This window comes from Artemia sp. Qi Xiang Cuo, chromosome 18 (assembly GCF_049724085.1).
Source record: "Artemia sp. Qi Xiang Cuo chromosome 18, ASM4972408v1, whole genome shotgun sequence".
In the NCBI taxonomy this organism is placed as follows: Eukaryota; Metazoa; Arthropoda; class Branchiopoda; order Anostraca; family Artemiidae; genus Artemia; species Artemia sp. Qi Xiang Cuo.
This window is the reverse complement of record NC_142811.1, coordinates 12,749,055-12,766,287: the sequence shown is the minus strand read 5'-3', so window position 1 is coordinate 12,766,287 and position 17,233 is coordinate 12,749,055. Positions and strand designations below refer to the sequence as shown.

Genomic DNA, 17,233 nt, shown 5'->3' with positions numbered 1-17,233 from the left:
ATCAGAAAAAATTCTAAACGAAATTGAAGAAAAATTGTATATGTGGTTAAATCAGAACATGCCTAAAATAAAACTGAAGATAATTAAATTGTGTGTTTAGAAGACAAAGGACAGCGAGAATCACAACGTGTAAAAAAAAAGAGTGAAGAACAAACAATTGAGCGGTTAAAAGATATGAAAAAGCGAGTATCAGAACATTTCAAAATGCAAGTAAAGAACAAAGAAATATGTGGTTAGAAGAAAAGCGACAGCAAGAATCAGAAAGAGTATAAAATGAACGTGTTAATAAAAAATATAATATCAATAAATAAACAACGAATGAATAATTTCACACGTGTATATGATGACTATCATATGATCATCTTTCCAAAAAATAAAAAAAAATTTCTTTATAATGGATAGGAGATTGTAACCTTTGCAATTGGGTTCAGTGGTATGCTGAACTTGATGGTGAGGGTTTCATCATTCTTTTTGGGACTATTTCCCCTTTGAAAAGAAGAAATTTTTCTAGGATTAAAACTTTTTATGGGCCACTTTGAACATAGTTAACTTTTATATATTAGGAATTGACACCAAAAGAAGCTTTTTTTTTACCTACAATTCGTTATCAAAATTTCATTTTCAGAGTCTTAGCTACCATTATCACGAGTCATTTTTAACTAATACTTTAGTCATGACTAAGTCATTCTTGAAAAAACTTTACCTTTATTTTGAAGATTGTGGTTATGCAATCATTCCGTTAATATAGTTAATGAAGTGGGTTAGTAGGGGCCAGTGAAATGAACGAATAAATAATAACCAAATGTCACAGTAAATATGAAAATATAAAGAACTTTTGAACCGTGTGGCATATATTGATTGAAGATTGCCTTTTATTGGAAATTTATTTTGCCGTAATCGTCCATTAAAATGGGGAGAAAGAGAAATGATCATACATTAAAAACTTATGGCGGGAATGAGAATGGTTATAAATCAAATGAAAGCCTAACGTCAACCCCAAAAACTCTAACAGGGAAGAAAAAGCCTTCGCCAGAAGATTCTATTCTGGATTTGAGTGGCGAATGCTTACGACGTGAATGTGAGAAAACAAATGCAGAAAATATCGTAAGAATTTTGGAGCTGTTGGAAACTTTACAATCAGACGTAAAAGAAATTAGAGAGCCTTCATAGTGTGAAGACTGATGTGCAAAATATACAAAAAACTGTTCGTGAATTGGGAAAAAGATGCACGCGTGTGGAAGGTGATGCAAGAGAAACAAATAATCGGGTAGATAGTTTGAAGTCTAGGATGGAAAATCAGGATAAACTCGTGAATGATTTATTTACACAAGTTACATCATTAAAAAATCAGTCTCTTGTGTTGCAGCATACGGAAAGAAAAAACAACATATTGTTTTGGAATGTGAGGACTGATTCATTGTCAGATGCAAAAAATACCCTTAAAAGAGTGCTGAATGAGGGATTATAAATGGAAGTGAAGGATATTCCTCGATTTTCAGTGGTAGATGAAGCGAGTGACTTTATCAAAATCAAAGTTACTGATTATAAGGACCGATACGGCATAATGAAAAATGCAAAGAAATTAAGAGGAAAGGACTTGCAGTTTGGAAAACCAGTTTTATTAGTGATGATGTTAGTAGAGAGGTGCGCCAAATTAGCAAGGGATTGGTGATGAAAAGAAAATATTTGATGGAGAGAGGTGTTGAGTGCTGGATACCACCCGTGCTACCGCCGGTTCTTTCTATTAAATCTGCAGGTAACGTTGAAAAGGTTGAATGGTTCAAAGCGTTAAAAATGTAAATAGTGGTTTTGAGCTGGTTATTTATAGTGTTTGGAAATTACTTTTTTTTAGAGAATATATGAAAAGTTATTAATTATGAAGGTTATTAAATTTTGGTTTGCTTATAAATGAAGTTGTGAGCCATATTAAGCCCACTGAATTTTTATTTTGGGAGTTGATATGCGTATACATATCGACCAGTTTGTTTATTTGTTTTGTTTAATTTTTGTTTCTTATGTCCGCTTTGACGGAATATATTTTGTTATTTTTTTTTGTATTTATCTAGGTCTAGATATATGTTTAGTAGATAAAGATTTTTTTTTGCCACCGCCACCCTCTACCGTCACATACATTAAATTTTATTGATGATGGTTAGAGATATCGTTTTACCTCCGGGGAACAACAATGTCATGCAACTTGAAAGTCGAAGGGTTGATTTTTCCAGCCAGTTTAATGAAATAATAAATATAAATTTAGATATTAATGCTACTGAGATTTTCACAAATGAACCATCGAGGTATAATTTTAAAGATTAAAGACCCTTGTATGGTGATAGGGGCCATTTTAGCCTTAATATTTTTCATTTGAATTGTCAGGGATTGAATTCTGCGCATAATTTTTTATCGGAATTAATAAGTACTTATGTCTTTCAGGTCATCGCTTTAACTGAAACGTGGTTAAATGATAATAACTCGCAATTACTGCATATCCCTGGTTATAATTTATATGTAAGGAATCGCGAGTATTACCAACATGGAGGCCTAGCAGCTTGAGTTCAGGCTGATTATAAGGTTTCAATAAGAGAAAATCATATAATATATAGAGAGAAAGTTTGCGAGTGTTTTGTTTTACATATAATTAGAGAGAATTTGAATTCTTGCATTGCAGTAGCATATAGACCTCCACAGAGCCTACTCCAAGACTTTATGGACCTATTTGAAGAACAATTAATGAAACTTCCGATTAACTCTATGCCATGTTTTATTATGGGGGATTTTAATATTGACCTTATAGATCAGTCATCTGCTAGCACTGAGTATATTAATAGAAGTTTATCTAATGGGCTTCATGCTTGTATAAATATCCCTAAAAGAATTACGGGACCATCAGCTAAGCTTCTGGATAACATCCTTTCTAATATACTCTTGAGTCATCCCAGAGTTCTTATCAACGATGTATCTGACCACTTTGGAGTTTCAGCTAGCTTTAGAACTGTCACGAAGGTGTTTAAAGGCAAAACAATCAAGGATTCCAGTGATCAGTAAAAATGCGATGGTAAAACTTAAAAATGATATAGAAAAGGTGAATTGGTACGATGTTCTAGGCGAAGTTCAGGACGCAAATTCTAAGTTTGTTTTATTTTATGAAAAGTTGCAGATTTTGATAAGTCAAGCAGTCATATTGAAACCGTTTAATAGAAAGCCCTCTAGTAAAAAACTTTGGATTAGTCCTGTGATTTTGAAGCAAATGAATGTAAGAGATAAATTGTTTAGAGCTCAAATAATTAACCCGACACAAGAAAATAAGCAATTATATACAATTTATCGAAATAGGTTGAATACAATTTTAAGAAATGAAAAAAAGAAATATTTTGAGAAAAAGTTTAAGGAGGTCGAAGGATGCCCTAAGAAAACCTGGGGACTAATAAAAGAACTGATTGGATTAAAAATAAATAGTGTAGCTGATTAAATAGTTAGTATAGTGGGAAAGACTTTGAATTCTGAAAAGGATATGTGCAATGAATTTTAGAGTTATTTTTTGAATATTGGTCTGAATATAGCTATGTTAGTTGTACTTGATACTGACGATCCGACATTTAAGTCACTACTAAGGGACCCGATTGCTTCGTCTCTTTACTTTAGACTTGCGACAGTTGATGAAATTAAAAAAATTATTTATGGGTTGGGTAGCAATTTGTCTGGTAGCAACCATATTACTCTAAAAACACTCAAATGTATTTTTCCTGTTATAGCTGAAGCTTTATGTGGGTTAATTAAAGAGTGTTTTCCTCGAGGAAAATTCCCAGACTGTTTTAAAGTTGCCCGTATAACCCCAATTCATAAGGGTGGTATTCAAAATGACCCAGGAAACTATAGACCGATATCTGTTTTACCCATCATTTCCTGTGTTTTAGAGAAGTGTTTTAGCATTAGAATGATGAGTTTCTTGTAAGATCATAAGTTACTTGTAGACACACAATTTGGGTTCCGTAGAAAAAGGACAACGGAACAGGCGATGATTTATTTGACAACTATTATTAATGAGGTATTAGATAAAGGTTTTAAAATAGGTGCTATATTTTTAGATCTGATGAAAGCTTTCGACACTGTGGATCATGAACTTCTACTTAAGAAGGGTGAGGTGTATGGTCTGAGGGGTAAATCATTAAATTTTTTAAGAAGTTTTTTTAAGTAATCGTTATCAGTATGTCCAACTAAATGATTCTTCTTCCGAAAAAAAGCGTATTGAAGTAGGTGTTCCGCAAGGATCAGTTCTCGGTCCTATATTATTCTTGATATTTATTAATGATTTACCAAATTGTCTGAATAATTTTTGCTATAGAATAAATGAACTAACGGTAAACCCGACTAATGAAACAGTTTCACTTTTTGCTAATGACACAAGAGCCATTAGCACAGCTAAGACAGTGGAGTTGCTGCAGATTTCCATGAAGGAATCAGTTAATAGAATTATAGCATGGCTGAGGGTAAATAAATTAAGGATTAACATGGCTAAGTCTAACTTTATTATTTTCTCGCGATCATCAAACTTTTACCCATGGATCAAGGAATTAGATATGCCCAATGGCGTTATAAAATGAACTGCGTCTTTTAAATACCTTGGGATTGTAATAGATGAAACTCTATCTTTTAAGGAGCATGTAACTTTAACTAGCAAAATTCTGGCAAGAAATCTCGGTAAAATGAAGAAACTCGAACGTTGTTTTCCCAAGTCTGTCCTTCGCCATCTTTATTTTTCTTTAATACACCCGTATATACTTTATTGTTCGAGTATTTGGCTCTCTACTTTTTCTTCTATCCTAAAACCAATAAGAGTTCTACAAAATCATGGCGTAAAAATTTTAGCCGGTATATTTCCACGTATGTCTGTTCGAGAAATTTACCCAACTTTTAAAATTTTGCTGGCTGCAGGCCTTTGTGAGTTCTATGTATTGTGGTTTGTTTTTGGACTGCAGCAGGATGTTCAGCCTCGTTGTTTTGATGATTTATTGTCCATTAGGTCTACTGTTCATTCTCATGATACAAGGGGTAGCGCGGACTTCTGTGTACCTAGAGGTATATCTTCCCGTTCATGTTTTTCTGTTTTTTATAGAGGTACACGGAAATGGAATAGTTTGAATAGTGATATTAAGACTATTAGTGACCCCAATATTTATAGAAAAATTATTAAGGAACTCCGTTTTGCTGAACATGAGTTTTGATTGATTGATTGATTTATTGATTGTGGGGGTTTTGTTGATATGATATTCCCAGAGGAAGTATAATATATGATATTATTTTGTATTTATTGTTTAGTGTGATGGTATTAGTGGTATTGGTGGCCAAGTGTTCTTTGTTTTAAGGATCTTGTTTTCTCTACCTCCCCCACAGACAAGCTTTGCTTTTTAAGGGAGGAAGCAATAATTTTTTGTTGATATGTTTTTTTTAAATAAATCTTTCTTTCTTTCTTCAAATATTTTGTTATTACGAACTGTTTGATCACTTCTATAATATTTGTATATTTATTAAAAATACATAAAGTTCTAAGGACGGTTTCCACATATTAATTTTTTTTAAAGAAAAAGTGTAGGCTAAAACCGGAAAAAGTTTACAATCCAAATTTTTTTTTACATTGTTTAGCTTTCTACCAACTGGTGAAATGCTGGCTAGGCAATTTTTTCACGCATCTTTACAGTTTCCAATTCATTATAGAGCTTTCCTATCCATACTAGAACAATGGATCAATAACACTTCGACGTTAGTGTGAACGATTAACTATACAAAGAGGACTTTGACTGATGTACGATGCTAAGTGCATTGGTGCCAGGTTTTGACTTCTCCATGTTGCGGGGTTATAAGTTTAGATTTTGTTCAGGTCTGGTGTACCATCATTAAGTAATTGTGGGTTTTTCCCCACCCCTCTCCTTTCCTAAGATATGTCTATTGCTTAAGGTCTTGGATCAGAAAATCCCAATGACTTAACATTCCCACGAAAATTTTTAGATGAAATAATTCATGGTAAGAGGGTATAATGGTATTCATGGTATAATGTATGGTAAGAGGGATTTTTTTTTTATATGGGGAAATATTATTTTGATTTCAGTTAATTATAAATGAAAACTGTTTTTGGAAATATATCCCTAGACCAACATTTTCAGGTGAAGAAAAATGAAGGGCACTATTTTTCCCTTTTTCTTTTTTAATATGAGCAGTACAAATGCTATAAGTATACTTTTCTTGTACGAGTCTTTTTACTTAAATAAAGCTCACTCAATCATTCACAAAAGGAGTTTCTCGTGATGTATATTGACTAAATGTAAGCACTGATCAAAAGTACAGGAGTACGAGCAAGTTGATCCCTGGAGCACTGGTTTCTAGGAGAATCGCTAACATATCGCAATACAAGCACCTGCCTTCACGGGTGGATAGAGAATTAACGTTTGAAGGGAGGTATCTGTTAAAATTTGGGCTCCCCATCGGTATTTTTCAGCCTCCTGACACTATAATTCTTGCAACCTTCAATCATCTGGAGGGGAGCTTGTGCCCCAAAGAGCACTTCATAGATCCGCCATTACCTACCTCAGAAATAAGCACTGGACTAACAGTTTTAATTTTGATTTATGTCAAAGCCAAAATATAAAGAAGTAAAAGATATGCTTTTACAGTACCTTATTTTTGACTTATGCTTTATGGGAAAAACGATTTAATCGTATATAATGCTGTTTCTCTGTGAGAAAAAAAAAACAATATGTATGTTTAAAGTAGTGACAGCATAAAGCTTTTAAAATGCATAGTAGGTAAATCTGAAGTTGCAAGTCCCTCAAGACGTTAGTATGCAAACCTGGGTCTTACGCAATAGTGTGCCTGTAAGGGTATAGTAAACCACGTTATAGAGAATGTTTAAAGGCAGCCATAGGAAGGTTTAAAAGGCAAAAATAGATAGTTTTTAAAGAAAGCCATAAGAAGGTTTTTAAAGCCACGAATAGGAAGGTTTTTAAGAGCCCCCACAAAATCAGGATTTCTTGATTGGTATTTAATAGGGAGTAAATTCTTCAAGACATTTCAAGAGGTATTGTAAGACATTTTTCTTCCAGACGATTTTCAAGACGTTTCAAGATATTTTAAGACGTTTTTCTTCAAGAAGTTTTTTTAAGACGTTTTAAGACATTTCAAGACGTTTTTTTAGACATTTTTCTACAAGATATTTCTCGAGATATCTTTGGTTGTTATGTAATAGGGAAGATTTACTTATGGTTGTCAAACAGTTCGAGGTAACGAACTGTAAGTAAGGAGCGACCCGGCTCAATAGTACCCGAAACTCTAAAAAACGGGATTTCCATACCAATAGATACAACAAAAGAATCAGATTTTAATACTGATTTCAAATATATCAGTTTCATCAAGTTTAATTTTACCCATCAAAAGTTACGCGCCTGAGAAAATTTGGCTGATTTTCGAAAAAAGGGGGAAGAACCACCTAAAAGCTACAGAATCTTAATGAAAATAACACCATAAGATTCAGCGTATAAGAGAACCCTACTGTAGAGGTTTCAAGCTCCTATCTGCTAAAATGTGGACTTTTGTATTTATTACCAGAAGAAAGATCACGGACGCGTGTTTATTTGTTGTTTTTTCCCCAGGGGTGATCATATCGATTCAGTGGTCCTAGAATATCGTGGGAGGGCTCAATTGAACGGAAATTAAAATTTCTAGTGCCCTTTTTAAGTGACCAAAAAAATGGAGGGCAACTAGGCCCCCTCCCACGCTCATTTTTTTCCCAACGTCACCCGATCAAAATTTTGAGACAGCCATTTTCCATCATACTCGAAGATATAATAAATATGTCTTTTAGGATGACTTGATCCCCCAAAGTCCCCGGGGGGAGGGCTGAAAGTTATGAACATTACCCAATGTTCACATATAGTATTGGTTACTGGGAAGTATACAGACGTTTTCAAGGGGGATTTTTATTCTGGTAGTGGGGGGGGGGGGTATGTGGGAGGATCTTTCCATGGAGGAAGTTTTAATGGGGAAGGGACATTGCTAAGAAGGGGGCGTCGGATTTCCCAGCATTATTTATACAAAACGATTTGAAATTTAACAAAAAAATAAACAAGTTTTTGCAACTGTAAGTAAGGAGCAACATCAAAACTTAAAACGAACAGAAATTATTAAGTATATGACTGGGCTCGCCCCCTAGTCAATACCTCGTTCTTTAAGCCAAAGACTTTTTAATACTTTCATAAGAGCTATTTATTCTAATTAACGGTCTTTGTGATTAAGGGGTCATTTATAAAGAATTGGAACAAAATTTGAACTTAGCGTATTGAATAGGGGATGAACCCCCTAATATACGTATTAAAAATATATGGATATAGAAGTTCGTTACGTAAGTTAATTCGTAAGTTAAGTGTATTTAATACTAATAAAAACGTTCGTAAATAAAATTAAACAACTTTCGAGATAGCATTTAACCAAATGAAAGTAAAATTAATATGGTTCAGATATGACATCTAGTTCAGTCTCGAACTAGATTTCAAATCGTAAACATCTATGTGAAATAGCTGACCTGGATTGTTTGAAAATATAATTAATTCAGTGATTGCGAAAGTGTCTAGTAGAGGATTAAAGTTACAAGTGACTTTTCGTTCTTTGGATAATTAAATAAAAAAACAAGTTTTTTAAACTGAAAGTAAGGAGCGACATTAAAACTTAAAACGAACAGAAATTATTCCGTATATGAAAGGGGCTGTCCCCTCCTCAACGCCTCGCTCTTTACGCTAAAGTTTTTTATTGTTTTAAAAAATAAATTTGTGAGACAGAGTCAAACTTTAGTGTAAAGAGCGAGGCGTTGAGGAGGGGACAGCCCCTTTCATATACGGAATAATTTCTGTTCGTTTTAAGTTTTAATGTCGCTCCTTACTTTCAGTTTAAAAAACTTGTTTTTTTTATTTAATTTCTGATCGTTTTTTAGTTAATGCAGCTTTTATTTGCATAAAAATTTTACTTTTCTTTTGCTAAATGGATGTCTTTACAAATTAACTTACGTAGCTAACTTCTATATTCGTATATTTTTCTTCTGGCAAAAAATACAAAGTTGCAGATTTTTGCATATATGAGCTTGAAACCTATGTAATACTTACTGTTTTCTGATACGCTGAATCTGACGGCGTGATTTTCATTAAAATTCTTTCACTTGCAGGGGATGTTTCCCCCCTCTTTAAAAAATCGAGTAAATTTTCTCAGGCTCGTAGCCTTTGATGAGTAATACTAAGTTTAATAAGTTTTATATATTTAGGATCAGCATTATAAACACATTCTTTTGATACATTTATTGATATCAAAATTTTGTTTTTAAAATTTTCGATTACTATTGAGCCGTATCGCTCGTTTTTTTATTGTTTTTTTTATAACGTATATGTTATTACTTATATGAAGGGGTTCTCCCCTTAGTCAATACCACGCTCTTTACGTTAAAAGTTAAAACAAATTTTGATTCACAAACCCCTGAATCACAAAGGCCGTTTAATTAGAATAGATAGCTCTTTTGAAAGCACTAAAAAAAACTGTAGCGTAAAGAGTGAGGTATTGACTTGGGGGAGAACCCCCTCACATACGTTATAATTTCTGTTCGTTTTAAGTTCTAATATTCCTTCTTACATTTCAGTTGAAAAAAACTTGTTTTTTTTTATTTAATTTATGAATGTTTCTTAATTAATGGTTGTAAATCCGGTTCCTCATTCAGAGAAGGGGCCCGGAAACAACCGAAAAATACTCCACTGAAATCTTATCCAGAATAATCCCCTCATCGTGCCCCCCCCCCCTCCAGAAAACATACTTACTTAAAATTTTTGTATACTTCCCAATAACCAATAAATAATGCTGGCAAGTCCGGCAGTAGAGAGCTATCTTATACTCGTGTCCCTCACCCCTGCTGCCACCTACAACTTTTTTTAACACCATATATTGGCACGAGACCCACGTGGTTTATGGTTTTTTTGTCAATGAGAATTTGAAAAACAGGAATTTTGTCACAATTATGTATGTTTTAATGGATAGTTATGTGTGTTGGTCGATTTATTTGATGTTTTTCATGGATGTTTAATGGTTTTTGTCAGTGAGAATTTGAAAAACAGGAATTTTGTCACATATATGGATGTCAACAGCAATTCATGTCTGTTTTATGGTTTTGTCACTTGTTGTTCGATTTATTTGATGTTTTTCATGTCTGTTATGTGGATGATCCAGAAATAGTATTTGATGTTGTTGTTCAATCCAAATGTTATGACATTCCCGGAAACAGTTAGATCACGTGTTTCCTTCTCAGTCAATCAGCGAGTCGGATACATCCTCCTTCTCAGCCAATCAGAGGGCTGGTTACATATTAGTGGCAAAGTGAATATAAGGAACTGGTTTTTTGCTATAGTTTTATTAGTCTGTGAATAGAATTCAAAGGAGTGAGAAGAAGAAGAACAGTTTGACTTTACTCATTTGGATATATATTTGTAATGGTGATGAGTGGAATGTTTACACTATTAGAAGTTGATAGTGGAGTTGATGATAAGGATACAAGAGCACCAAACATTGTGATGGAGATCAAGAAAGGATCACGACTATGTCTGGAAAGGTATGCATCATATGCAAGATATGTGATATCCTTGAGCAAATTTAAAATGGAGGATCAATTATGTTTCGCCGCTAAAGTTGATATAGCACATGTGAATATACTTCAATGTGCTTTAAGTGCATTGGTGAAACATATTGAAGACAATAAACAGTATCTTTAATTGTATATGCTCTGTATTATTGATGTTGATGTTGTAGTTATTCGATAAAATTGTTTCGAAATCGAAAATGTTCCCTTTCTTTTCAGGTTAGGGCTAAAGAATCAGGGTCAGTCTGGAGTCAGCAGTCAGAGTGAAAGGATTGAAAAATGAATAAATTTGAGAAAGAGAGAATTAGATCAAATCTAGTGTTTATGGAAAAACATTTGATTTTGAATGACGATTTTCTCGAGTTATCTCTTCAACGCAGGATATTCTCTTGTCAGAGAACACTTGACAACATAATGGGGAGTGATTCTCCTCCATTGGACTATTGTATGAAACGTTTAAAATATGATTCAAATGCTTATACTCAATTTATTGATATATTAATTGAAACAAGACAGAATCATATTGTGGATATACTTTTGAAAACATTGCCAATTGATTGAATGTAGATGGCTCCCCCCATCATTCGAAAGAGGTAACGTTACAGAGTTACTCCTCTCTCCCACATTTCCCTCTCATTGAATTTATTGAACAAAGAGGATCAGTTTCGTTTTAGCTGTGAGTGAGTTGACATTGGAAACCGAAAAATGGTCTATATATGTCCATTGTGCATGTACACTCTTGGCAGTTGGAATCAATGTGAGACTTGTACAATTATTGATGACTATAGTGAAAAGTGTAAATTATGTAATCCTTCTAAATTACATAGAGGCTATGCAGTACAAATTAAAGGATGTAATTCATGTCTTGAGGAGGTGTGTGACTCTCATCCTAGAGGGCACCTGTGCTCCAATTGTCATTATGATAAATGTGATCAGTGGGAGAATACTTACCCCGCTATGATTGGAAAGAATCCAAAACGTGATTTCAGTTTATTTCTACGATATTGGTATCGTCGCGGATTTAAATTATTCTGGGAAGAGGAATCTGGTCTACGATTCAACTGTTGGGGGAACAAGACAATCTGGTTTCTACGTCACCGCTGTGACGACACCACCTACTATGACTATAAACCAATTTATTTTTATTTGGCATTTACCGAATGTGATTCACCAGTTGAAAACACTGTATGTGAAATTGCTTCGAATAGACAGATTGAAACTTGTGAATTTCATAATATGAATGTTAATAGTATCATTGACTATACAAAGAGATATGACAAGAGTGAAGTTACATTGTACTGTAGAAAATGTGACCCTGACTTTGCAGTCAATCAAGATCAATATACAGTGAATCCAAATGATATACCAGCATTAGTGGTTCACGACAGTTGCCTATACATCGAAGATGAAGAAATCTAAAGTGAAGATTTAAAGACATTGTTGTATATATATACATTTTATTAATAAACAAATTCACAAACATTTTTTAAGCACTTTACTCTTAGGGCACTAAAATCAATACTATATAGGTCTGAGAGGATATTTTCCACTAGAAAGTCGTTCAGACGGGGATTGTCACTATAAATGTGGAGAAACTGCTTGTAAGTATAGCCACGACATCGGAACACAAAATATAGTAGTGCATGGAAGCCACAGCTTTTATTCGTTAGATCCTGCAGCCTCTTTCTATTTTGAATAATAGTTTTCCCACTGCTCTCAATATAGTTGCTGATGTGAGGTGTGTAGAATGTGTAGGGTAGACCAAGAGTATCAAACAATTCAATCGTCTTCAATGTTTGATAGATGTACAGCCAATGACCCGTCAACACAGTCGATGGACTGATATTAATAAAAATTAAGTTATTGTTAACACTTTGAATTTTTCCAAGAAAGTCCGAGGGCAGACAATTGGATTTGTACTGGGACATGTAGGGGTCCCTATTAAATGCATTGATTATTTGACTGGTTTTCCTTGTACTAAGTCTAGTAGAACACTACCTTCGGGAGTGATTTCCCAATAGGTTTTATATTGATTTAGCGAGATTAGTGCAATACTCTCAGCCAATGGGTCGCCAAATTTTCACTCGAAACGCACACTCCCCATACGTACTATACTCATATCCTGTGTACCCGAAAAATCCAGTACAATGATACCATGTGTTTTAGCAAACATATCTTCGGTTATACCATTTTCAAATAGTTGCAAATCATGATCTAGGGTTTGCATGGTCAACTCATACAATGTTCTATAGGATTTATCAAAAGATAGATTGTAGAGTGGGATGCCGTTTACTTTACATACAAGAGATGAAAGTCCAAACATCTTGAATTTATGTTGGCATTCTGTTCACGACCCAAGTGAACTGTCACTTATTAAAAAGTTCAACGAAAGTTTTGAAGGGCTTTAGCCAGTGATATATTATGAGAAGGGGAATGTGCGTTACCCTCTGTCACAATTAAATTTAGGGGTGATTTTATTAGGACACAGCTTTTTAATATTTTTGACATTGGTTCTCAGTTTTTCCACGGCCAAAGCAACAGAACTCATAACCTGCTGTTTGCGTACATGAAGTATTGCTGAGGTGAGGGAGAGACTTACATCGGGATTACCAGCAAGTTCTTTTCTCAATATGAAATTGGAGGGTGCAAGCGTCAATTTTATATCCACTTTAACATTGGGCGGCAGCCATTGGGGTATATTAAATATTTCATGATATATTTTTCCAACTAGATGTAATTCACTAGTTGTAGCATTTTTAAGTGCATCTGTACTATCAGTATTAGTAATATATTCATATCCATTGGAGGCGCCTCTCAATTCCTTGTATGACTTGGGTGTCATCAGCATGAATTGCATATAGCTTGCATAGTTGGAGAGATTGTTGCTTGTGCTCACCAGCGTGCCATTGATGTAGACACTAATTTGACGAAATAAATTATGTAGTATACAATTTTCATAGGATATCCCATAGCCCCGAATTGGCATTGTATTATCGGATTTCCGGACTTTCATTTGCAAATCTATAAATGAGGACGATAAATCTATGAAGTAGTCTTCATTGGAATAAATTTGAAAGTGGATATTATTGGAGAGGGGTTGTTGTGGATAAAATTGTTCATAGTATCCATGCTTGACAATCACATCAAAATTTTTGGTATTAAATAGATTCAATGAGGCTGTGATTGAAGGTTGAGAATCCTTATGCGGTAGGTAGGACATCTTAGGAGAAGAAATCAAGTTTCGATCTAACTATTTTCTTCCTGGGACTTCCGGTTACACTACGTGTCGGCCTTTTCCTTCTTTTCTTTGACAAAAGGGGTGTCTTACGTTTCCTACCTGAGTAGAGACTGATGAGGGATGCGTTGTTTCTTGACCTTTTTAAACCTTTACCATTCTGTTTTAATCTCTCGCCAAGGGTTCGCGCACTGGACCTAAGATTTTCCGTAGCACTTTTTTAAAATCCTTGCCAGAGCCCCAATCGTATAGTGTAGAGGATGCAAAATCTGTCGCAGCCGGTACAAGATATTTTCTAGCCAGTGGTAGCGAAGAGCAAAACAGTTTAGCAAACCAGCTGCCAATACCGTACCCAGACATTGTAGTACGCTCTTTGTATTAGTCCATTCTATTGCCCTGTTGTCTTGGGCCAACAGCATTAACATAGCAGTCAATATTAGGACTAATGAATACCACTTTTCTATTAGACATCTTGTTTTTGAATGATGGGTCGAAAATGGCATGTAATCACAGCCAACCCTTTTGAAATTGCTATGGGATCACCCAATTCGGTTCTTAGTGTTAACTGACAGAGTTCCAAATAGGAAGTGTTTACGGGAATATACTGAAGATGCTTTATATTGTAGTGATGAATATGTTCTTGATCGGTTTTTCGTTCAAGAACTCGTAGGAGGGGAACATTTGAATTACCAACCCGAGATGTTTCCGCAAATGAAGCGTAGAGAAATATACAAGTGTCTGTGGAGAAGGCAGGTGGTTAGTCAGCAAAAATTAAATTAGTGTTTCTGGCACTTTTACCATTGATTATATTGAGCTTAAAACCAAGAACTTCCTTTAGATTATCATTGAGAATAACCTTTTTATTGGCAACAGGTAAACTAATGTAGATTTTACACTCCTCCTTTGAATAGTTGAAATGAAAAGCTTCTTTTTTACGAGCGGAAATTCTTTCATTGATAGAACGACATAAATCATTCATGCAGGTGAGTTCCTCGTAGGGTAATTCAATATATATATAATCCAACCAATTGATTTTTTGAATTTGTTCTTGATCACCTGGTGGTGGTTGCCAATCATAGGGTCTGATTTTTATTTCATATTTACGATCCTTTCTCAGGAGGTCGTAGGTATTTTTGAGAATACAATCGACAAGAGCCACTTCATACTTTCCATCGAAATTGATGGAGGGGGACAGTTTCGTCCAAAAATCACTTGCTCTATTCAGATCATTGTAGAGAGGATCAGAAACATTGGACATGAAAGTCACATAGAAATCATTGGGCATTGTTAATATCTTCAGCACTGACCCAAGAATCAAAATCTGAGTTGTATCGTAGCCAGCGAACAAGCAACTGTTTCTTACCATGGCGTGTACGACTCTTTAATATCTTTTCAATTTGATAAATTTCACTAGTGTTTCTAATTTTTTGCAGTTCATATTCATAAAAACCGCCGAGAATCTCATCATATTTGGTGTCTCGAAGTCGATAAGTTATGGGTATGGTGTCTATGATTTTTGACACTTTAAAAAGTTCGGTGCTCCATAAATAATTCCCCTTTTCAAAAATATTGGTGGTTCTATTAATTTGAACAGTATCACCAACATTGAATTTCTTCTTCTGTTTCTCTTTTTGAGCCTTGGAGTATTGGTTTAGAAGAGCATCAAATGTATTTTCACTATAATGAACATCCTTTGGTGTAGAGTTGGACAGAGATCGATGGGGTCGTTGGTTATAAATCAACATGATTTTATCTAAATCATGAATAAAAGCCGGTTTATTTTTCAATTTGCAATATCTTGAAATTAATAGACGAATCGTTCTTATTAATAGTTCAGCCAATTCAGCCTTTATCGGACTGTGACTCTGATAAAGTGTTGTATTATATTTCAAAAGAACATTTTGCACATGGGGATTAACAAATTCACTGCCACGATCCGATTGAATTTTTCTATATGAATCCTGTTCTAGAATACTTTCAATGGCCCGAGCAACTTCAACACCCCTCTTTGACCGTAGTGGACTGGCATATACATAGCGACTAAAGATACTGATTGCCACTAGAATATATTTGTAGGGGGCATTGTGACGCCTTTGAACTGCGTCTAAAGTTAAAAGATCCGTTTGCATTATATGCAGAGGGAAAAAGGCTTTAGTTTGTCGATATTGTTTACTGCGAAGTCTATGATTCCGATGTAGTGTGTAACTTGGTTCATTTTCTAGATACTCTTTTGCATTTTTCAATGTGGTGGTGTCGGAGACAGCTTTGGAAAGTGTTTTGGGAGAACTTAAACTCCCCGCTTCACCAATATTTTCATAGACACCTTTCAAAACTTCATCCATTTTGAGCTTAAACACGTAGTGTAATGTCCACTCCCCTTTTGCACACTGGTGGGCGAGTCAATTCGTCTTCGCTTTTGACTAGCAGCCACAGGTGTTGTAAAATCAGTGACGATGCTAGTAGTATCTTCAAATATTGAATCTTCTTCTTTTTTAAATGGTGTTGTTGTTGGTGGACTATATTCTCTTAGTTTCTTTAGAATTTGCTTATTGCCAATAAGACTTTTGGGAAAGTTTGATACACACAGAAAGGCGTATAGATTATCGTCAAAGGATATAAGTCATTTACGATTCGTCACCATATCACAAATTAAATCAACTTGATTATAACTTTTTCCCTGAATTTTAATTCGTTTCCCTGTGCTCTCGACTTGAACTTGATTGCCAGTTTCCAACATAAGATAACATAATACTCTTTTACTCTGTTCTCGATAGGTCAATGGCAATAGGTTTCCAATTTTCAATACAATTGAATTCAACTACTTCTCCTTTGATTGTGCAGAATCTTGAGATGTTTCCTGTTTAGAGGGATCGGTGGCGGGTCTCCCACGATATGGCTTATGTTAGTCCACACTTCGCAATTCATCTTGAACTAAAATCAGTTTTTTGTCATCGGCAATATTCTCATCGTTAATGAATTTGCTTAGATTGTCTTCAAAATGTTCGACGGGCGAGAGGACAAGTTCAAATGATGTCAATTTATAGGGTTTAGCCATTCTCTCTCTCTAGAGAAAACTGTTTACAAGTCCTGCAATTATTGGTAGTAAAAGTGTGAAAAAGCTACCGCCCGCCTGAAGGAGCCGCGTTCTTTTAAATTTTTTTCCCTTGTTTTTAAAATCCAATGTGCGTACAGTGGAACGATGTTGCGTTGTCTGTTGTCTAACACCGTCTGGCAGTTGAAAATTGCCCTCAGTTAAATTTAAACAAAGTTCAGATATTAGATTAATGAAATCATTGTCAACCCCATGTTTGAGTATAGCCTTCCTAAGCAAGGGTTTTGAAGTG

The 17,233-nt window shown here is 34.7% G+C and overlaps 1 protein-coding gene across 1 annotated transcript in view; it reads right to left on the bottom strand.

The window, feature by feature from the left end:
* Positions 1-17,233, bottom strand: part of LOC148941216 (neuroligin-1-like) — a 284,000-nt gene that overhangs the window by 150,361 nt on the left and 116,406 nt on the right. The window lies entirely within an intron of this gene.